The 24943-nt window shown below is 31.8% G+C and overlaps 2 long non-coding RNA genes across 2 annotated transcripts; one reads left to right on the top strand and one right to left on the bottom strand.

Annotated features, from left to right (window-relative positions):
- The first annotated feature begins 293 nt into the window (after positions 1 to 293).
- Positions 294 to 18767, top strand: LOC148276748 (uncharacterized). The gene is made up of 2 exons (XR_015823662.1): positions 294 to 399; positions 14035 to 18767. It is a non-coding gene; the product is annotated as an uncharacterized LOC148276748 (long non-coding RNA).
- Positions 18768 to 19050: 283 nt separating this feature from the next.
- On the bottom strand, positions 19051 to 22262 carry LOC148276747 (uncharacterized). The gene is made up of 2 exons (XR_015823663.1): positions 22085 to 22262; positions 19051 to 19912 (listed from the first exon to the last, which is right to left on the bottom strand). It is a non-coding gene; the product is annotated as an uncharacterized LOC148276747 (long non-coding RNA).
- Positions 22263 to 24943: the final 2681 nt, after the last annotated feature.

Here is a 24943-nt window from a genome sequence, read left to right as displayed (position 1 = left end):
GCCCCATTCAAAAATATTAATATTTTATTATTGTGGAATACTTGAGAGTTGTTATCATACAGCTTGACCTGAAATTATGTCAATAATTTCATTACTGGGTCGTATGGATAATTTGATATGTAATTACAGTTTTCTATAGTTTACTTATTACCATCATCCCTTAAAACAAATTTTTCACATCAACGCAAATATTATTTCATTTATGTTTTATTTCTTATTGAACTATTTAATCTTAAAATATTTAGATATTTAAATCTCTGTGTTTATTTTAATAAAGTGTTTTTTTCTTGCAGCATACGTTAGTCGACGCTTTCCTTTAGTGGAGGTGAGTCGCATAAAACAGGTGCTGGCATACAAGTGCAAGGAAAACTGTACTGCTCTTAGGATGAAAACTGTCAGGTAATTACAACTTTTATTATTTTACGTATTTTGGCCTAAAACAGACAAAATACGCTATATGATCATTTTGCAATTAATATCACTTTTTAAACAAGTCATATTTAAAAAATAAAAATCGTTGATTGATTGAAAAATAAATATTATGCAATCATAAAAAGAACAGTTCAATTTTAATTTGTATTGAATAACTTAGCTCATACATCATAAGAATTATATTACATTTCCACGCTTTTAACCCTACGCGGCTATTTTTTTTTTTTACTTGAAAACTGGTTGTAAAATTATGGCTTTTATAATCTGGAAAGTTTTAAAAAGCATAATAAAAATTGTTGATGTGTGCCGCGTGTTATATGAAAGAGATGTCTAGATCGATATAAATACAAATAAAAATGTAAAAAAAACGCTTTGAAAATATCTGTACCTTAAAGCTAAAAGACTGGAAGTCACATTTTTGTAAAATTGAGTTACGAATGTCATTTTGTTCATATATTCAGATTCTTTTTATGCTAAAAACAATGGAGTCCTCCGGTATACCACTACTGGAATAGCTTGTTCTAAAACACCAGTAGTGCAGTAATAATACTCATGCTTTCAACAAAATTCAACGGTTTGCTGGTATTAAAGCAGTGGATACCGAATAAATTCCACAATTTTTATAACAAACTACCTCTGACGCAGCGAGGGATTTTGCACAAGATTAAATCTTATTGTCATAATCAACCACTTAACCACACTTAACCATTACGTCATTTCTTTTGCCGTTAATTTCATTTTTTTACTTTGCTTTTTTCACATACTGTTTGCTTTCAATTACTGTTTTATTGCTTTTTTTATCATGTCATTAAGTTTATAATTTTATAAATAATAAATGTTTTATTCATGGCACGTAATTGAATGTTTTTGCCTAAAGAAAGTTTTATAAATACATTGCTTTTCATTCAATATTCTACATGACTTTTTATACTAAAGTGCGGGGGGAAATAAGAACGCGGGCCGGGCGGTTACAACAAAAAACATTGAGGTCCCATAGTTATTTGATAGTCATATTTTAAATTTGGACAAACTCAAATATTGTAAAGAAACCAACTGGTCCAAGAAGAAGTTTAAAAATTGAAAAATTGTTTTCAGGCGTTGCCTAGTATGTGAAATAATTCAGTCAGATGAATCTCTTCACAACAATAAAGGTTTCAGCTCTTTAACTTCACTTAAATCAACAAATGGAAGAACTGAAGAAATATGGCTGTTCAAACATAGGCAAAATGGTGAATGTTACACAGTGTGTAAAGTGGCCACTTAAACCAGCCAATGACAGGTCATAAGCCCTGTAAATGCCTAGACTTCCATATTCCCTTATTTAAGGTATTCTCCATCCCTGTTGTAATTTTTAATCTTGATGACTCCCGAGGGGGTGAAATACAGTCTTTTGTCTACGAACATTTGGACAAACTCAAATATTGTAATTCTTTTATAGTTAAATTTCCTATCGCGTACATTATTGAAGAACTGCTACGCAATATAATTTAAAGAAGTTTCGGTTTCGGTCGAAACTAGGACAGAAGCCGAATTCGGTTTCGCCTAAAAATCTTTTTTCAGTCCGCAACTTAACAGTGTGATTTCCTAATGTAATTTAAACGTAAAAACGTATTTTTTCATAATTTCTGTTTGATGTAAGTGAATATCAATTTAACACCATAATTAAATTTCGTTGTCTTCCTCAATATCGGTAGCTTTATGTAATGGGTTTTCAATCAAATTATAGTATTTACCAAATTGAAAAAATCCTGAACGGCTTCCAATTTTTCCTAGAAACATTTCCACGGAGTATTTTTCCTTCTAAATAAATGTTAGTAGAACGAAAATGCGTGTTAGTATCCCTTCAGCTCCAAATTCCACCCACGATCCACCATTAAAGGTGCTTTATATTACAATACAATGGACAATCCTTTGGGTTTTCTGTGAGAAATCAGATCACGTTGCCTAAAAAACCAGTCTGCAAACTCTCGGTGTATTTTCTTGAAATAAACGCCGCTGGTACTAGTAGCTATATTTTCTTCTACTGTCTAGATATGGTAGGTATCAAACTGTATTTGATGAATCAGGGCTGCGAATGCAAACGCTATCTTCATCGATACATATCGAGACGGTATACTTAACTATTCTACTATCTCTATTTATCGAGATATGACAAATTTTGATCTACCGACATGTCGATACGTGTTTTCAGGAAGATAAGACTATTAAAAAATATATTGGGAATATTTATTTTTCATTTGAAATCTTTGTTAACTCAAAAGTGCTCAACAACGCTTGCAGGTAGGTACATAGTATTATAATAAAGGAATAAATGTTAATTTAGTAGATAGCATACCTTTCATGCTGACCCATGTGCTTGGCAAATTTCTGTATGAGGGGCATAATGCAAGATGCATGTTGCATTATCATTGTATATAAATAAAGTTTAAAAAAAAGCTGTATGAGTTTTCGGCGGCCTCCGTGGTGTAGTGGATAAGATATTTGACTCCCGCACGGAAGGTTCCGGGTTCGATTCCCGATGAGAATACAAAAATTTAGTGTGATTTTTCTCAAGCCTGGGTGTTCTGTACTGTAACTCACCACTGTAATTGGGCATCCTGGTTTGTTGTGGTGCGAAAAAAAAAGTGCAAGCATGTGCTAATTTTTGAAATCGCCCAAGTATCCAATATTTACGCTATCCCTTTAATTGTACGACACTAAAAACATTTTTGAAAGGAGAAGCTCGGACGATTTGGAATTATTTCGTTCATGATAACGGTCCTAAATATCTTAGAAACACGTTTTACCCATATAATATCTTGTTATCATCTTGCGAGGTGTCTTCCACAATATTTAACTATGAAATAACACAAATCCTTATAATTACACAATACAACTTCCAACAGATCTGCTCCTTGTGTTATATAACTTGAATAATGAGTCTTGTTTCGGAATCCGATAATCTCTGCGCGCGGAGATTTCCTCCGCTTATTTATGGCTATCCAAATAGAAAAAATAAGGGTTTGGTACCGAACGAACGGGCTAAGATTATCAGTACTATTGTTATCAATGATTTAGCTGACGTGTAATTACCTCCTTGAAACCCTTCCATTGTAACCGAATAAGATGCTCATTCTCTCCCCTTTCCTTCAAAATAATGAATAATTCATTTATTTTATGACATTGTGACATATTGCAAAAATGCTATATTTTATGATTCATGACGTGCTCATGAAAGCTCATTTATTTATTTCAAATCTTCAAGTACAGAGAATAAGTGCTTTGGCGGACTTATTGTTAAAAGCAATATCTTCCATCTAACCAAAAACAGACTGGTCAAAAGAAGAATTGGCCAAAACTTGTACTAAAAAGAATGAATAAAAAAAAAACGTATTATATAAAAAACCTATCTAATTAAAAATAACAGCATTTTTAATGAGCAGATATTTTTCATAAATTGACAAGAATATTTTGAAAACTTAATATATGTTTTTTTTTACTTACTGACAAACTACAAATAAGCAGTTTAGTATGACTGAAATAAATTGTTTCAACCAAGCTTTAAATTTTTATTTGTTTACGTCGGTTTCATTTACTATTTTCACCTCATTGTCAGTAGCTCTGAATATAACTTGTAATGTAATGATATAATATATATATGCCTACAAACTTACATTGATAGTGTTTATACGAAATTACAAAAATGTATATATTGTTTTACTAAACAAGTATAATTTATAGTCATTTTAAATTATTATTTAAACTTTCAAAATTATATTCATTATGTTGAATACATGCATAAAAATAGTTTTTCCTAGCGATTTGATAAGTAGCATTATTTTTTGGTACTTTCGTATTTAACTTTTTCTAAATGGATCATACTTTTTTAACTTATCACCCAGTAAACAATTTTTTAAAGCTCTGTAAATTACGATTTATTCAAAGTTGGAGGCTGTTAAAACTTATGGCAGTTTTTACACTTTTGATTTATTTGTTTATGGTCTCAAGCAAATAAATCATTGTCTCACACTTAAGGAGTTCCAATTTTTAGTGGCAACCCCAAGATAATTTGAGAATTTATTCATTCTTGTATTCGAAATGCGTTTGCCGGTGTTGAAACCCGCTGAATTCACAACTTGAGAGATCGATAGGAAAAGTATTTTATTTAATTAATCTTTAAGTTTACAGCTATTGCAAGGAAACTATGTTTTTTATAAATATATATTGATAAATACTCGTATATGTACACACATAAAATAAAAATTATTCGTATTTTTAATTTTTTTTTTATCTATTATTTATTTGGTTCTGTCAATTAAAAAAAAGTAGTTTATCTAATTCATTAACATATCATATACATTTAGACATGCCCTGAGCCCTCAAAAATGATGACATTTAAGTCATGCCCAAACGCTCAGCATGCTCAACGCGTATTTAGTTATTCTATGACGCCAGCCAGGTGGGACGTTTAAAATCGAAACCGAAATAGTGTAAAAACCTTTCGGATAAACATTGTAATTAAGATTATGTATTCTTTTATCGGTAAATATTTGTTCATGAGTGATTAACAAAGCTTAAAACAATAAATATTCAAACTTAAATATTATTTTTTGTAAACGTCAAACTATGCCTAGCGGCGCAATTGTGAACCTCTTATTTAGGGAATACGTTTTTAAAATATAATACACGTGAGTTTATATTATTTTTGTATGCCCTAAAATCCAATAAAAAGAAAAAAATGATTTTAAGAAAGGAATCTGATTGAGATCCACCAAAAACGAATGTTGATTGTTAACGTTAAAATACAAACTTTTTTATTTGCCAAAAATCAGTATTTTTCAATTTTTGGTGCATATGTACGATCGTTGAATGCATCCCTTGGTCCGTATCCTGATGGGAAAAAGGAATTTAAATTTGTTTTCAATTTTATATACAAAGTAAATTCAGTTTTCTGTTTGAAAAATAACATATGTTTGAATTGTTTTGTTCTAAACATGTTTAATTACAGGTTACCGATGAACATACTTTAAATTCTAATACAAATATAAAAATTGTCGTACATAAATATCGATGTTAGTTTATACCGTCTCGATATGTAGGGATGAAGATAGCGTTCGTAATCGCGGCGCTGGTATAAACGAACAAACTTAGTAACCATGTGTACGTTTTCGTGTCACTACTTTAAATAATAATAATAAAATAAATATTTTACTATACAGGGCAAGTCTATGTATTAGTATGTCCAATGTTTGATCATGTGACTTTTCACTTCTAGAATTTTCTTCGCTCATCTTATTTAATTTGTGGAATAATATTGCAAACCCCAGAAGTACACTCTCGTAAGTTTAAATTTGGCTGTTTTGAGTTATGATTGCAGTTCAACCAAAATTTTAGTTCTCTTTCTTAGAAGAACACTCAAGTACATCTACGATTTTTTATTGAGCGAGATATTCCACAAACTTTAGTGTCCTTTGAAATCAATTAAGTAAAATATCGAGAATCACACTGCAGTAAATATGATGCTACAGCGTTTTTCCCGTATTTTAACATTTAAACGAGCAGATGCCACAAAAATACTGGGTATTAATTATAATGTCAAAATACATTAAGTTGCGAGTATTAATACATTTAAAAAATAATCACTCGTTTAAAATAAAATTACTTTGTCTTTTTTAATTTTTTGCTCCACTTTATTTTAAGTATTTAGTTTCGGCAACACCTTGCCTTCTTCATGGTTAATTACAAAGTAACATAATATATAAAAAAGGTTTTCCATTGGCCTAGGGCTCTATCCCACTGTCTTCCAAACGGAGCTCTAAACCATCTATTTCTGCGCACATGAAAATTAAGACTCTTAGACGTCACGCTGCTCTAAAAGCTTTGTCGAAATCAATTCTAAATTAACCTTGAAATGCCTACGGACATTAATTTGGGTACCTGGTTGCTCAAACAACGACGGTAACGAGGCAGCTGATGAATTGGCAAGTCTTGGAGCTGAGACAGCCCCCATAGACCCTGAGCCCTATAGTGGGTTCAAATGTGCTCCTCGCAACGAGCTTAGGTCATGTGCCAGGAAGCAGAGCGTAATGCTTTGGCAAAACGTATCTCGTCAGCACCATGCGAAGGAACTGATAAAAGGGTACTCGCAAAGGTTTGCCTTCGACCTAATGAAGCTCAGCCGAAATCAAGTGAGGGTTATCACAAGAGCCTTTACAGGGCACTGCAGGTTGAACAAACACCTTGCTAGAATGAACCTTTCCGATACTTCTGCAGGGCAGATGAGGAAACACCTATACACATTACATGTGAGTGTGATGCTTCGCATCATAAAAAGAGCCTCATCCTCGGGAGACCATTAGTTAAACCTGATTATGTTAAAGGGCTCGCTCCCTGCCTAATAGCCCGATACTTACGGATCTAGGTTTGGAGGGGAGATTTAGCAAAATGTAAACTCTCGTCTTCCACACAGTAGCCAGGCTCTTTATAGACCTGGGCTTGGAGAGCGAGAACTATTCCCGGGGACCCGTCACAATAGATCTTCACAGGTCGCAGTGACGTCAGGAGCTTGCATAGCACTGACCCCCACCTCTAAGAATAAGAATTTATTAAAAATGTAAACAGTTAAGAGTGAGCAAGTGTGGTTAAGGTAGGAGAAAGGGCGTGTGTAGAGGGAATATATTTAAAATAGGGCTATTGTTTTTATTAAATTCATTTAGTTTTTAATAATAGTGAAATTTTTATTTATTGTCTTCAATTTCTAATATTTCAAAATTATAAGATGCACTTCCTTCTTTGTTTGTGTGTAAAATTTCACTTTTATAAATTTAAAAATAAAGTGGTGCATAAAAGGCAAAGTAATTTTATTTTCATCTTTTGATTAATAATCTTCTACAAAGTTAGTGCTTGAAACATTAAAAATATTTTTAACGTTATTTTGCTCTCCTGCAAAATAGCCGATTTAGACATTCCACAGTGTACTCCTGGGGGTGCGATATGTAAAAGTCGTTAGATCAATTTTAATAGCACCCCCGCCCTGGAACCACCCGTAGTATGTTTACACGAGAAGTTCGAATTTGTATTGCGCCAGAGCTGCTAAGCTTAGCAATATTTATCTAATTTTGTTTCATTACGGAATTAGGCTGCGATAACTTTCAAAGGCGATGAAAGGAAGGGGGGAGGGTATAGGAACTCTCTGGCAAAATGAAATATGTTTTAACGTATTCTTCCCTCGGGATGATTACACTTTGCTTATACATTGCACAATATTTGATTTTTGTCTATTAATCGATAAACTCAAAATGTTATGAAAGAAATACATTTTTTATTATTTTTTTTATTTATTTACAATTTTAAAAAACCAGTTAGGGTTACATTAGAAATTTTATATTGTCTAGTCATTTTATGTTTCGTCTAGTCTAGTTAGTTCAGTCATCATGTGCTTTTTCAGATTGATTTTAAATTTGTCTCCAGTAAAAGTTTTCAAGTAGTAAGGTAAGTCGTTGTAGTGTTTAAGTCCATTATGTAGTATTTTTGACTGTCCTGTGTTTGTTTTTTCAACATGATAGTGTTGTTGTTGTCTGGTGTTATATTTGTGTATGTCAGCATTTTTGGCTAATATCATGTCGTCGTCTTGTATGTTTCCCAGTGTTATTTTGTGCACAATTTTTAAGGTCTCAATTTTAGTCAAGTAGTTTATGTCAAACTTGTGTGTTTTTTTGTACAGTTCAGTCGTAGAGGTCAGGTAGGTTGTATGTTAGTTTAAGAATTTTATTTTGTTGTCTTTGTATTCTTGTTATGTCTGTCTTGTTACCAGTTCCCCAGAAGGCGATCATGTAACTCAATTTACTTTTGACATAGGCTTCGTACATCATAATTTTTTTCTTTCTTGGTATAAAATCTTTAATTTTGTAGAAGAGGCTATGTAGTGATGCTATTACTTTAGTGAGTCCGTCTATGTGTTTTGTCCATTTTAATTGTTTGTCCATTGTGAATCACATGTTCTAGTTCTTTAAAAGTTTCGTTGTTTATTTTTATGTTCATGTTATGGTTCTTCTTTTGTGTTTCGAAATGTATTATATTGCATTTCTTGGCATTTAGTGTTAAGAAGTTTTTGTTTGTCCATTCTAATAGTTTTTGCACGTCATTGTTGATAGTTTTAGTCGTTTCAATGTCATTTTTGTTTTCATATAAAATTCCTAAGTCGTCCGCATAGATTGTTTTTTTCCCATTATGTCACTGTGTATTATGTCGTTAATGTATATTATATAAAACAATTAAAATTGGGTTCTTATGATTGATCGTAAATCAATTTGGTCACACATAGTCTTAAATAAATATGATGTTGCAACATGTTTGTTCAATACTAACCCAGATACCTAAGTTTAGTCTAAATTGGAAATGGCGCAACCTGCCGGTCTTAAAGTAATTATATTTTAGTTCCATAAAACTTTTAAGTATATTTTTTAATAGAAATATTAATATTATTGTTTTTATCTAATTTATGTTTATTTAGTATTGTGCGATTAAAAAAAAATCGTTTTAAAATGGCAAAATCGTATGATTTCCTCATTTTGCGTGCGTTTTACCAGACTACAGCCTTAAGGAACAGAACTAAAAAACCTTAAATTATTACGTATTAATTGTTAAATATATATAAATGCCTAGAATTCCTTATTCTCTTCTCAAAAAGTTTCGTCATCTCATTTGCCATTCTTTAAAAAAAATAATTACGTACGTTACGTCTCGAAACCGGTAGACATAGAAAAGTCGGTAATTGGTTATATACAAATTTTTTATAGCATTTAGTAATTTTTTGAAAAGTTTATGTTTTAAATATTATATTCACGAACTAGTGATCACGAGTGTTTTCAATGAAATTTTAACAAATTTTTACTGTTACTAATGTTAACACCACTAGCTTTATGTGTGTTATTAACGTCTACATACATCGTTTCCTCGTTCATTTACTTCCCGAAGAGTTTGTATAAGCTCGTTTAAAAGTATTATTAGGAATATCATAAGTACTTCCGTATTTCCCCAGATGCTCCATCTCCAACACGGAGTACTGTAGTAGTATCGCCATATTCTGTGAAGACCAGAAACTAATTGGACGTAAGATTGGTATGGAGGTCTTGAGTTTATGCAGTTATCTAATACCACTGTTGGCGAGATGGGATCTCAAAATACGTCATCAGGGCCGTGTTACTCTGTTAATACTACTAAAGTTAATATTTAGTACTCTGTAAATATTTAGTTGCTGTTTATTTATTATTCATTTTTACCTGTGTCCGGGCGAGATAGAGTTATACGGTTCTATGTGTGAAATATAACCAGAACACTGAATCTTTGTTTTTGACTCGATGACTATTATCGGATCAAAAACTCTGAAAAATCTATCGAGATTAGTGAGGAGACTGATAATTTATCATTTAAAATTCACTATAGGATGTTAGTAGATAATATATTTTTAAGAATTGACCAAAAACATTTATTTATATAATGTATGTACCTACATAATGTAAATCTGTTTATAAAAATAATTATAAAATATGTATGTTTAGAAAAATACTTTTTAATGTCATTAGAATTCCCTCTACTATACACAACGGGCTTTGAGATTCTAAAAAATCAGTCTGATTTCGCGAGGGTAATTTTTTCATATTTTAATTGCGTGTCATCTTAAAGGTGTTTTGCCAGTCGTGAGAGTAATGAAACCGCATTAGCCGGAATATAACGGGACCTGTATATTTAAAGCAGGAATGAAAGGAAACATTTACTACCTAATCTCTAACCCCGTAAATAACGCTAATGTTTTTTTTAGAAAAATATTTTGAGTAAAAAACACCGCGTTATATTCGTGCTAATACGGTAATAGTATTACATAAGTACTTTTTTGGACAACAGGCCAGGGCCGTAGTGGCGGCCTTCGTGGTGTAGTGGTCAAGACGCTTGACTCACGCACGGAAGGTTCCGGGTTCGATTCCCGGTGAGAACACAAAAATTAAATGTGATTTTTCTCAAGCCTGGGTGTTCTGTGATGTAATTCACCACTGTAATTGGGCCTCCTGGCCTGTTGCGTGCAAAAAAAAACTGTAAAAAACTGTAATTGTAAACGCTATCTTTTTCGGTACATCTCGAGACGGTATAAACTAACATCAATATTTATGTCCAAGAAATGTGTATATTTGTATGAAAATTATCTTCATTAGTATCTTCGTCGGTAACCTGTAAATGAACATGTTTGAATTTTATTTTTAAACATAGAATAACTTCCCATTAGAATACGGGCCCAGGAGGTCAAATCACAAGTACAAAACACCCAGGTTTGAGAAAATCACATTTATTGTTTGGTATCCCACCGGGAATCGAGTCCGGATTGTCCGGAACCCTCTATGTATCATCCTCGTGACCTACCTGAATGAAAATAATAATAATAAGTATTATTATTTGATTAAATTTATTTTTACTAAAACAGCTCTCATACGAAGAAGCATAGACGATAGCCGTTAGGAAAAACTACAAAACCATAAATAGGTCACTTGTGAAAGATCGTGTTTATTTACTTGGGTTCTCTAACAGCGCCAGCGTTCAATATCCACTTTTTAGTTTCTTTCACACGAAGGTATGACCTTTACAAATAGACCCACATACTCACTTTTTCTCAGTGTTCCCTTACCTTTTTTTTCGGATCGAAACCACCGAAGTTGGAATATTAAATTTAATCCATTGAAATTTGTTTTTTTATCCAACAAAAAACAAATACTTTCAAAAATATTGATGTTTTTTGTTGATATTTCTTGATAAAACTCCATAGTTAATGATTATGATAAAATTATAAATAAACTTATCAAAGTCTTGAAGATGCCTACTAAGTCGAAAGCGCTCGTTGGTCAAAATAATAAAAAGTAAAACTAAACCAAGAAGTTTGATTGATAAGTTTATTTATAATTTTATCATAATCATCAACAAATACTTTCTAATTTATTTGTACCCAGTCATATTTTTTTATTTGTTTATTTTTCCATGCATGTGCATATGTATTATTGTATTATTTACATAGAAATATAATTACAAAAATACACTTGAGAAAAATACATCTTAAAATTAAGCTATAACATTGTTATAACATTGTTGTTTAAGTTCACTGATTTCATTATTCATATATTATATTTATTTGTACCATCAAAACGATTGTTTCGAAATATTTCGTAGGTACTTCTTAGACACTAGAGAACACTTTGAGGCATTGTATTGTAACGCAATGTGACATAAATGTCACATACCTATTTTCTATATTTTTTTCATTTTATATTTAAAATGTTGAAAATCCAATAAATATGTGTTTCATTATTTGCAAAAAACCTTTCTAAGCACCTGGTATTTTTGTATTTTAAAGAAGTTGAGTTGTAAAGGGTTGAGACAATTTTACTATATAGACAATCAAATAATACTCTTCTGCACCTCTGTATCTCTAATACACCTCTGTAAACTTTCCATTGCAATACGGGTCCGGACTCAGTGGGTCAGACCGGAATGAATTATTTGTTTACTTTCTATTGCAATACGGGCCCGGACTTTGTGGGTCGGGTTGGAATTAATTATGATTATTTATGAATAAATTCCGTCTTATCTGGCGGTAAAACTAACAATTATAAAAGTTTAGTAATGGACGTAATAAAACGAAATTAATTTCTAAGTCTTTGGTTATTCTCCCTTCGGCTGTTTGACTAGCCAGCTTGTTCAACATTCTGTATTCTTCGCTGTGACGTTTTAGTCAGAATAAAAGCTTGTCGAAAGTTTCCCAGTGAAGTGTACTTCTTACTCGTAAATGTAGAACGAACTTTAATAAACTTATTTACACCCCCGTACTTGTGCGAAGTTACCTTGTAAGTATTATATTAATTTTGAAAGTTTCTAGTGCACTGGCGCCACCTACGTCGTTTTTGTAAATATTGCAATAAATGCAAGATAGAACGATTTAACAATATTTTGAGTGCATTCGTTCGTTGTTTTATTTAATTATTTATTTATTAACGGACATTGTCCATTTATATAATTTATACGGTTTTAATATTACAATATAAGAATAGTTAAAAACATTAGAAAAAATGAAAAGAAGCATTGTCAAACATAAGGGACGTCAAGACAAGATCTGGGCTATTTATTTAGTGCTCGTTTAAATCGTTGTAAACTCAAACCAAAAAAGTCGAGATCTTGTCTTGAGTTGACAATACGACAAAGACGAGGTTGCTCTATGCTGATCGATGAACAGTACTTCATTGTTTCTCAACCTACGAGTCGGAATATGGAATTTTACTTGTCCCAGTAATGATAGCACATCGATTATAGCATTTAGTATGCCGAACATATACATGGAGTTCTACGTTTTTCTAGTCTAGATTAGAATATTTAACATGGACTCTTCATCAGCATAAGAATAATTACCTATCTCTAGTCCAAGCATCCACGCTACTTTTCGAAGCAAGCGATGTTGAACTGATTCAATGTGATTTATGCGATTCACATAGAATGGAGACCAGACCACGGAGGCATATTCTAGAAGAGGGCGAACAGTTGAGCAATAGTTTTGATAGTACGGACTATATCATTCATCATCCGCCCGGAAAAAGTAAAAAATAAAAACTGCAGAAGTATGGTTGTGGTTCCGTGGCTAGTGTCGTGGATTAACGGATTAGAAACCCAAGGTTCAAACCCTCGGGCCTCTGATTACAACTTGATTCTCATTTTCTAATAGTTAGTCATTTACAACGAGTTGTAACAAAAAATAAATATTTGATTTCATAAAAAAATTCAAATTTTTTTTTTCCAAATTTTTATTTTTATTACTGTACCATATATCTGTTGTCGGCTTCGTGTTGTAATGGTCAGAGCGTTTGTTTACTATGTAAGAGGTCTCGGGTTCGATACCCGACATGGTTAATATAAAATATTGATTTAATTGGGTGTTTTCACACTAGAATATTTTATAGTAGCTGGACTGGCACCTGAAGCGTAAGACTGATCGTCTTACCTTCATGTAACAAAAATGATTAAGATACGCTGCGATTGGTGCATCAATGCAGTGCTTGTTATGATGGAATGATGATGATATGATGGCAAAACATGAACATATGTTACTTTTTATAAATATTGAAGGTGAGCAATTTTAAAGTTTGGTGGACTCTTTTAAAGTTTGGTGGATTTTAGGGTACAAAGCTAATTTAGATGTAGTAGCTGCAATATAAATTAAATTTTTTATCCAGTTTTTTTTTCTCCTTAGCGCGTTTGCACAAAATACTAAAAAAATACTGAAGAATCCGGTGTTATAATTATTTAATATGCCTGAAAAAAGACATATTATATTTAGCCATTTTTTAACCGATTATAATTTTCGACATGAGCTTCTAAAATCCACAACAACAACTGGGCCATTTGTAACCAAGTATATATATTTTTTCATGTCCAAATGTTTGCAGACAGGCTGGATTTCCTCCTCATGGAGTCATTCAGATCTAAATTTGTGAGAACAGAGAGGTCTTCTCGAAAATGATTTCCCTCTCTGTTGCAACAAATTGAGATATATATTTTAATTTGACCTATTTTTAATGAGTTTGTTTTCTTCAGCGACAGCGCTGTGCAGCAGGGCGGCGCGGCGAGCGGAGCGTCCAGCGGCGCGGCAAGCGGGGCGACGTCCCGCCCCTGATAAGCCGCCCCTGCAACGAGCCCCCGCCCTCCTACCGGCGGCCATAGTAACGAAAGCAATACCCTTTACCGTACACTTAGTTTTAAAACTAATTAAAAATATATAGGTAATTTTAATAAGAAATATACATATTATCGCGTGCGATAAAATATCGCATCCGTGCTGTGACAAAACATTAATATTTTATCATATTTTATTTCCTTTTTATCCGAAGTGAGTGTTTTGCATTAATTAACCGATGTTTTATAAAGAAGGACGTATAATATTCGTCTAAAGACTAAATATTAAGTCCGGTTATATTACAATGACATGTGACAAAACTTCAGGATTTGTTACAAATATTAGGTATATGATATCTAAACATCCTAATGCTTCAAGCTTATTTATATTTGCGCTGTGAACTTATTTCAAGAATCCAACGACACAACGATTATAACAATAAAAATAATCGTTTTAACTACTCCAAATCTCGCTGACCTGAGATTATAAAAAAAAGAAAACTACCGAATTTTCATGTATAATACAAATCTGCCGAACAACGAAATTCGTTACCATCCGCTAATTAACGGTCATGGTTATGATAAACGGATAAAAAATAATGTCAATGTATTTTATATATAATATTTTTAAAAACTCGTCATTTTTGAGGTTACGGTCTTATTACACAATGTAATATTGTTGCCTAATTCACACTAGTCACAAAATAAACATGTTTACCAATTACATTACGTTTACACGTATTTACTGAAAATACCTTAGGTGTTTTTCCTATCTAGAATTGCAATTTTTGCCTCTTATCATTTCTTCTACTTTCCAAAGAAATAATAATTAATATCTGTGAAAAACTATGAAAAATCCATCGTTTAAGTTGATTTAAATTATTTATTTATTTCAATATAACAATTTCATACTATCGTTGCTCTTTGTTTTCCGTTTAGTTTATAAATAACTGTGCCAATTACAGTGTAACGCTAAGATCTCATTTGCATTAATGGCTTTTCTATGTGAAAATCACGAAATTTAAATATTATGAAGTGTAACGATTATGTTGCTTTAAAACCAAAATGAAATAATTTACTACCATCTGTTAAAAGTAAAACTATTCTTTTAATGTTTTGTTATTTATTTTGTGAGAAAATAAAATTTCGACTAACTTTTGTGAGTTTTTCCCCGAACAATATTTTTTTCATCCAATTTCGACTTGATAAATTATCTAATTTTTTTTTACGAAAATAAAAAAAAAATGACCCAGCCTGATTTGGCTTATAGTATTTTATTTCTTATCAAGTTTTTTTTTTGCTAAACCACTTTTTATGGAAGAAGGGTATAAAGGAACTATTTCGATGTGAAATTATTGCTACATTTTTCATTTTTCATCAACAAACTGAAATGGCGTTGTCAAAGGTTTCAAGCCAAATTAGGCTAATACATTAAATGAATTTTTTTTTTAACAACTTCATCGAGTATTCTGTGAAAATATAAATTATTTAATGTATATATATTATTGTAATATTTTCGAGAAAGACCTAGCTTCTTGTATTGAAATAAGAAATGTTAATATAACTAATGGGTGCCAAAAACTCTACACTATTTTCTTTATATAAATGAATGCGTATTACCTATGTAAGAATGATTTAATAAAAAAACGAGCATTTTATTTGCCCTGTTCCTGTTTGACTAATTATTAATTATTTATAACGAAATCCCTTATTATCCTGTTGTATGTGCGTCCAAATTATAAACGATTGATTTATTTGTGGTGAATGGTGCCAAATCTTGCATTTTAATATAAGACAGGTGTGGAAACATTATTTTATCTGATAAATAAAAGCAATACTTTTGAATAGTCTTAATATTAACCATTAGTGTATGCGCCCTTTTAATTGAAAAAAATAATGTTAATATTATTTAAATTTATCAGTAATTGCATAACACATTGAGGTGAAGTTTTTTCAACGTCGTACTAAAAATTAGTTGTTTTAATAATTTGTTGCACGTCTGTACGTTTTATTTACGTAATCATCCATGTTTTTCATTCCATTCATTTTATAAGTTCTACTTTCATCGAATTTATGACATTTTTGACGTTGATTGGCATTGATTGCCATTGATTATATGATTATAAAAAAATGACACGAGAGCAAATATGGATTAACGTTTTTTTTAAATTACAAATATAAACTAGTTTGATTATGTGTTTTTTTTTATTATGTATATTTACTAAGACGTAGATTGTGACGAAACATTGTTTGATGTTTAAGTTCTTCTAAAGAGCAAGATGAGAGCTGATATTGTATGCGGGAACATAACGTTCTTAATATCTTTCCCCACAATTAACATATGAATTTAATTACTTCGACGTATTTTGCGAAGTATTTTCTAATCCCTTTTTATTTCACGAAGATTGAAAAAACTTCTGCTCATTAAAAAAAATAGTTTTTAAAAACAAAAGTACATATCTAAATGTGGAATTTAAACATATTTATGTCATATGTTTCTATTTCTTAATACCGTCCTTATGTGTTTTTTTATTATCGCACTGTAAATTTAATTTACTGATGGCCCTATAAAGCAAAAAGTATACTATGTATAACAATTGTCAGCAGAAATTCAAAATGATGTGAAGGACATAAATCGAATAAATCAGTAAAAACTAATTTTATTCAGTTTTATTTATATTATTTTAGGCATAAAACACGATGTTATCTAGCAGTGAATATCATTGAAATACCTACGTCAATTATTATGGTTAAAAAAGTTGCTTGGAAAATTACTAACATTTTTATAAATTAACAAATTATTTGCCCTGTCCTTCACATTATTTTAAATTTCTAAATTGTTATGATTATTGTATAAATAAAATAAAATTGGTTTTCTTTTCTTTTGTATAGCTAATTTTTCGGTTTTCTACTTTAAACCCTTTGTTAGTAGAGTTTTTAAACTTTTTATTTTTAAATTGTATTATTTATAGCTTAAAAAATGGATTATGTATTTCTCTTGTTTTTTTTTTTAAGCTTTTTTGTAAAATATATAGTGCTACATAGTTGTACCGTCGGGGAATTGCAATAAAAATTTGTTATTTTTCCAATACGATATAATATTTACAAAAATAAATAAAAACCCGCATTATAATCAAACTAAAAATATTTGAAAAAATGAGAACTTATTTGCTATCATAATTATAATATTGAGGTTTGTAAAGGTGTAGTAATTTTACACAACCATACGGGTGACAGGTCTACGCAAAACTGATCCCCAGGAGTCATTATTTGGATTTAACTACTTTAAAATGTCCAAAACTACTAAAAAATGTCCAAATATGTACCACAGTGATTTGTTACAACAAATGCATTATCATTATCATATGAGAGATATACGAGTTATTTTACACGTGGACAATTTTGTACCGGAGCAAAGGGTTAGTAAAAAAATACATTTTAAAGCATTATAGTTTATACTATGTTAGCAGCAGTGACAGTAGTAAACTTGCATAATTCAAGGCAGATTTTAGACAAATTTTAGACATCAATTTAAATAAAATGTTTTTGAATTCAGTGTCCTTTGCAAATTGCAATATGATAAGTAAATCATAAAAAATGGCGTTTTACAAAATATTTTTTTATGTTAATGTTATTATGCTTATTTAGTTGAATTATTTCTGACGTTATATTTGTATAAGTTTTTAAAGGTTCCTCGTAATCGTTTCGCACTCGGTATTAATATTTATAATTTGATGGCGATAGTGTAGCGCAGACACATTACAAAGTACGATAATACGAACGAATATAATATAATAGTTTTCCACTCTTCCTCGCTTCGTCCGAGGCATCACTTCCTCACATCTCTTGTGCCAAATAAATTAGCCGATTTTGCTAATCGAGTGATATTAGACTGACCTGGGTTTGTCTGTGAAAATATTGAATCGAATTTTGGATGTCATATTTCCTTTATTTTGAGTTAGAAGACTGTCAAAATATCCATTTATGAACTCAAGTTTTTAGGTAAGTTAGGTTTGTGAAACGAGTGTAAGTAAATATAAAATAACAATATATAATATTATATTATTCCTAGAACATAGTCTAATGGTTGAGAGACCTGCGAAGAGGTAATATTCTTAATGGTGATTTATTGAGGGTTTTGTTAAATCGATATGATGTTGATATTTTCCTATGGACGTTAACCTATATATAAAATTGAACCTTTTATTTTTATCGATTTGTTAGTAATGAAACGTTAAGGAAGCTTCATATTGCGCGTAGTCAAGTATAATTATAAATATAAGTGCATCGGTTTCCCATGAAGTTAGTGTTGTCGTATGACCGACACAACTCGCATGAACATCGTGCGGTGTCACTTTATAGTTCCAGCTCTATTCATTTACACGAAATGATACTTATTAAATTAATATACATATGTTATGTTGTTTTAAATTTTATGGTCCTTGAATTTGATCGATCTTTAGTCAGCTTGGAAGGTAATTTTATGTGCAATGATCCTGTTTGTGATTTGTCACATGATTTATATTATGTTAATAATAATATATATATATTTAAAAACATTGTTATTGTTTTGAGTGCTAGTTTTTCAACTATTCTATAGCGGTATCGAAGTTTTTATTGTATTGGGTTTTAATTAATAAATTTATTCTGTTTTACCTATGTGTTTTTATTACAAATGTTATTTTTAATACAGTCTGCCGTTTATAAATATATATATCGCACCCCCAGGAGTACACAGACGTAAGTCTAAATTTGGCTATTTTGAGTTATGAATGCAGTTCAACCACATTTTTTTTCTTAGAAGAACACTCGCATCTCTTTGATTTTTTGAGCGAGATGTACCACAAACTGAGGTATTCTTTGTGAAATCAATTGAGTAAAATATCGAGCAGAACACTGCGGTAATAATGATGTTACAGTGTTCTTCTTCTTCTTATATTTTAACGGCAAAATGAGCAAATTTCACAAAAAATACTGGTCATTATAATGTCAATATATGTACATTAAATTTAGTGACGACCGGCGAAACTTCAGCTCGGCCGAAACCTGCGGTCTGGATGTGTCGGATTACGTTCGACCGTACCGTACACCCGAGTGCATCTTATGGCTCGTGACTCGTTCTCGCGAGTTCTAAGACCTTTCATATTTATATTTTTATAATTCCTTCATAGTTGATAAAGAAGTTCCTATAGCGTACATTGAAAAACTGTTAAATGTAAGTTATGTGTTTATATAAAGCATAAAAACGAACCAAAAAGCGCTAAAAATAAACAAATTTACTTATTAAATTTGTGCCTTTTATTTAATTGTGTTTTTTAAAACATTTATTTTAATGAATTTTTAAGGTTTAATAATAAAAACACTTAATTTTAGGGGTTTTATGTGACTTTTAACTTGTTCAAATAAGTTTCGGTTTCGACCGAAACTAGAACAGAAGCCGAAATTCGGTTTCGGTTTCGACTGAAAATCTTGTTTCGGTCGGTCATTAGAAATATTAGTAGACTCATAGTTGATTTTATTAGATAAAATAGGTATTCATTGTGTAGTCCAATTTTTAGAGAAGCATTAGTTGGGCGGCTTAGATTCCGTCTCTCGAGACAAAGAGTTTAATAATACCCTTCCCGTATCTGAGCGAGGTGTCAGTGACAAGAGGCGGCCAGTCGGCCAGTCGGCCCCTCGCACACGAATATGGCGCTTGCATTGCAGTTCATCGTACATACTGCCGCAGTGCTCATTACCGGCGCCGTACACTGGTTGCCCGTCAGCTCAATAGTCGTATCCGGACTGCTGAGGGTTTTCCCTAAAACATTACATTTTCAAATCAAAGTATAACACATGTGGTACAGGTTCTAAAGTTTTATTGTAAACAGGTTGTTTCAGTTTGAATGCGTTGTATTGAAATACGCGGTTGAGGAATAGACAATGAGGAATTCCACTGTTTTCTAATTGATTTTTTTTCTATTAGCGTACTATTTAACTAAGCAAATATATATATATATATATATTTTGTGCGTTATTTACAAAGATATGATTTTTTAAAGTTACATATATCAAATACCGCGCCAAATGACTGTAATCAGTGTGTCACTTTTCAGTAGTGACGTCATGAAACGGTTGGCGTTCTTACTTTCACTGATCGCGGTAAGTTGTATTTCTCCAGCCAATAACAAAACTGACGAGAATCTATGGAATATTGCTTGGATAACTTCATTTAGTTGATCGTAATTTGCTCATTTCTATGTATATCTACCGAAAAATCGGTAGATCTGGCAACGCTGTTGAAATGTCAAAAATTTTCAATCACATATTATACCCCTTTTTTTGCTATGGTCAAAACGTTCCTTACGTGGTGCGGGGGCTTTAAAGCGGAAACCGGAAATACTACACGTAGATATAAGGAGTGACGTCATGATTTACGATTTCAAAATGAATACTATTTTTAACATTTTAAATTTATTTTTGCGTGCGTTTTTGAGATATTTCCTCCTACTCCAAATTTTCTAAATATTCACGTGTACACGAAAACATTTTAAAAATTTAATTCCGGGTTGGGCTGGAATTCCTCATTACTAACAACGTAATAAAAATAAACGATCGGTGATATTTAAATCCACAAATATTGGAATTACCGGTGGACGGTTTTATCGCTTTCACGACATCAATTCATTAACAAACTTGAATATTTTTGACGTAATAAGTTATATTTACATTTTAGTTGCTAATTAAAAATACTTAGTAATATGTACCTGTGTATTTATCATTGCAGGGTTAATTCAATTCATTTTTCTATAATTCGCCTATATTTATTTTATAAAACTGAAAATAGATGTGTGGGTTTATTTTTTTATTTATTTATTCATTTTATTCACAATATTTATTATATTTATTGAGACAAATCTCAACTCCATGGAACCAAAGTCCTGTGTTGAGTTTGTTTGTTTGTCCGTCACATCTCCGAAATGGCGAGTCGGAGCCGCCTAAAATTTGGACACGTCATTTTAGATGCGATTTCAAGGTTAACGTTGCTATTTTCGAGTAAAATTTTAATCGACCTCTTCTCGATAAAAACTCTAACTTTATATGGATGCCTAGTGCGGCCCTGATATATAGCTTATAATCAACTGTCATTATCAACAGTAAACATACTTTAATTCACAAATTTATCCCCTAAATTGAGAAAAAAGTGTATCTGAAGTAAATATGTTGATATAAGGAAAGTTTTTGAGCAACATAATACACGTGTCGGAACAATGAATGCCAAAAATCAATGTAAATCATGGGAAAATATTCGGAATCAATTACCTGTGAAAACTGACTCCTTTAATACCTTTGACGCTCCTACTGCTGCAACCAAACATACTGCAATTCACCATAGTAGATTTTTATTTATTGTAACGTTAATATCCAAGTTATTTACAAACAAAGCCAACCACAGCAAAAGCATCCGATCGAACCATTATGTTTATGTTTATGATTTCAAATAAAACAAAATGGCTACCAATTGGTTGCTAGCCAATATACCAAAATCGCTTGCGTTCTATGAACATAGTGTTAGGGCTTCTCTCTAGGTTACGCATTATTACTATATCGACATTTATTTTATTCGGATGTATTTATTTAAAATGTATTCAGCCACTCCTCTCAGATTAAAATCTAGTGGAAATCAGTCGGCCTCATGGTTAGTGTGCTTGTTTGGCGTTAAATGAATAAAAATAATAGAAAATAATTTTTGTACATTAAATATTATCAATCCACGTTTTTTATAGTTTTGTGTAGATTTTTACTATGGTTTGAAATAAGCCCAAGAAGTAGGTATACTCCGTATTGTAATGGTAGCATGTAGTTATGCTTGTACACTTATAAACAATACAGAAAACGCCAACTGTAATTTAGATATTAAAAATATATGCATTGTTTAAAGAATTGTATAAATTTAAGAATGTTTTTGTTGTACATGATCTTTTTATCCTACCTTTTTATATAAAGATAAATGTATTAGCTGAAATTGTTCCCCTTGAAAAAATCATTGGTCATATTCTCGTCTTGATACAAAGGGACTCGGACTCGGACGGTAAGGGATTTACAATTTTTATCGATTTGGCAACACAAATTCTGTATCTGAAATTTTTAAGATTTGGAAAATATTTTCATTTGCCTTCTCTACTCGTACTCGTATTTACTGGTCAATGTTAATCGACAGAAAAAGTATCATAAAAAGATATAATTTTTAAGGTATGCAAAATTTGAATTGACTTTTTTATTAAAAAATACTAACACTGGTAAACATGATGTTTGTTTCACGAATGCGAATAAGCCATGGACAATACTCTTGGTTTCATAAACCTCAAACGGAACTTTCCTAATATTAGAGCTGCAAAAATTAAAGGTAGAATGGTTTGTGTCTACAAATACAATCAATGACGCACGATGAAATCTCTAAGGAACTATTGAATCCACGGGAGAATGCAGCTTGGCAAATATTCAAAAATGTTACGAACAGCTTCGAGGTAAGTCAGAATGTTTGAATATTGAGCAGTTAATAATGCAGTTTTAAAATGTTTCCAATTATAAATGTCTGTTTCTTAGAAAAACTTGCGTGATGGGGAAAAACCTTAGAGTAATAATACGCCTATACTCTGACGGAAAAACCTATAACCTAAAACCAAAGAAGTTTTCTAGTTTTATTGCTTTGTATATTGCATGATACTGACCATTATAATGTTAAGATTGCCTTCTAAGATTTTGTAGACTCCCGGATTTACGAGGTCATTAAATCCCAGGTAAACAAAAGTACGAGTATCTTGCAATGTGATGTTAGTAAGATATTTTTGTAGAGCTTCAGCGTAAATTTTAGCTTCTTCTATGCCGTTGATAATCCCTAAGTGCTATCCTTCTAAATAGCATGTCTTAAAAGCATCGTGCCAGTTTCTCCGTTTAGTGTGCACTTTGTAACATCGGTCTGCATCCAGTAAATATATATATTCTGAAAACATGCATAAAAAGGATTTTAACGTTCATTAATTTGCATTAATATTACACTTTAAAAGATCTTCGAAACCAATCAACCAGAAAAGAACGTCAAAAATTCTTGTGATTGTGTGAGACATTATCGTGCATAAATATTTGGACATGGAAAAGCTGTTTGCAAAGTGGGTGCCGCGCGTGCTCACAGTCGATCAAAAGTAACAAAGTGTTGATGATTCGGATCAATGTTTAGCGATATTGAACCGTAATAGAGACGAATTGTACCGTCGATATATCACAATGGCTGAAACGTGGCTCCAGAGTCCAATCGACATCACGCACGCGTGGACTGCACGCGATGAACCGGATCCAAAGCGTGGAAAGACGCAACAGTGTCGGCAGGCAAGGTTATGGCATCAGTATCCTGAAATGCGCATGGTATAATACTAGTTATAGTTCAACATTATCTCTGGGTATAATATTCATTGACTACCTCGAAAAGAGCCAGACCGTCAACAGCAGTTGGAGCGTTTGAAATATGAAATCACGCTAAATCGGCTTCGTTAGAAGAAGAAAAAAGTTCTGTTTCATCACCATCACCGTGTCACAAATCGATGAAAACGATGGCAATTTTGCATGAATGAGGCTACGAATTTTATCCGAATCCACCGTATTTACCAGATCTGGCCCCCAGTGACTTATTCCTGTTTGCAGAGATCAAATGAATGTTCGCCGGGAAGAAATTCAGCACTGATGAAGAGGTAATCGCTGAAACCGAGGCTTATTTTAAGGCTAATCTAATAATTAAGAGAAATCGTATCAAAAAATTGTATGACCGCTATAATTATTGTTGTATCGCCTTCGAAGGTGACTGACCATATTAAATAATAAAATGGAATATTACCATGTGTTTTACTATGTTAGCTTACGAACTTTTTAGCCCAACTGTTATTGTAATTAAAAAAAGGTTTTAATAAATATGTCAATCATGATGGGAATTGAACCCAAAACCATTTAATATCGTTTATAACTAGATCGTAAAAAAATACTCATTTATTTTTATTAAGAATTTAAATTATTTTACACTAGATTTTGACATAATAATACTCTGCGCTTTTTATTGTTCGACGCTCCAATATTGTATTGTATTGATAAGGTAAGGTCCAGAATAAGTTTATGATATTAATTAACTTTAAATGAGATAAATGTTCATTCAAGATTAAGTAAAAAGAAAATGATTACAGATTTACTCAATTTATATGAAATAATTCATTTCATGTTTGTTGACTGGTGGTTGACACCTTTGCAATATAATTACCCATTTGATGTCCTGAACTCCGAATCAAATGGTCCAAGGTTCAATTCTGCTCTATCACAACATGTTAACCATTCTCTAACACGTGTTTTACGACTAAAAAGAAATCGGCCCTGAAATCGAAATATTTGGGTAAGTCATAAAAACCGTCAATTTTTTTTATTTTTAAAAGGACAACCCGCCAGACCTACAGTATTGGTTGGTTTTGAAACTTCAGAGAGTAAAAATGCAGTCACTAGTAAATTGAGTGCATTGCTTAAAAGGGTGAAAAGAAAACAAAAATACACGGTTTTAAGATAACTCGTTTATTTAGTCAAACATTGTTTTGAGTATGCCCAAATATTTGCAGATAGGCTGGATTTCCTCTGTAAGGAGTTTTCCAGATCTATATGTGTTGTAACAGTGAGGGAAAACATTTTTGAGAAGGGAATAAGGGAGTCTAGGCATTTACAGGGATTATGATCTGTCATTGGCTGGTTTAAGTGGCCACTTTACACACTTGTAACATTCACTATTCTGCCTATGTTTAAACATCCACATTTCTCCAACTCT

This window comes from Micrasema longulum, unplaced genomic scaffold, assembly GCF_059751315.1.
Source record: "Micrasema longulum isolate JH-2025_06_02 unplaced genomic scaffold, ASM5975131v1 h1tg001152l, whole genome shotgun sequence".
Lineage (NCBI taxonomy): Eukaryota > Metazoa > Arthropoda > Insecta > Trichoptera > Brachycentridae > Micrasema > Micrasema longulum.
The sequence above is the reverse complement of the archived record's forward strand: the minus strand, read 5'-3'. Positions and strand labels throughout refer to the sequence as shown.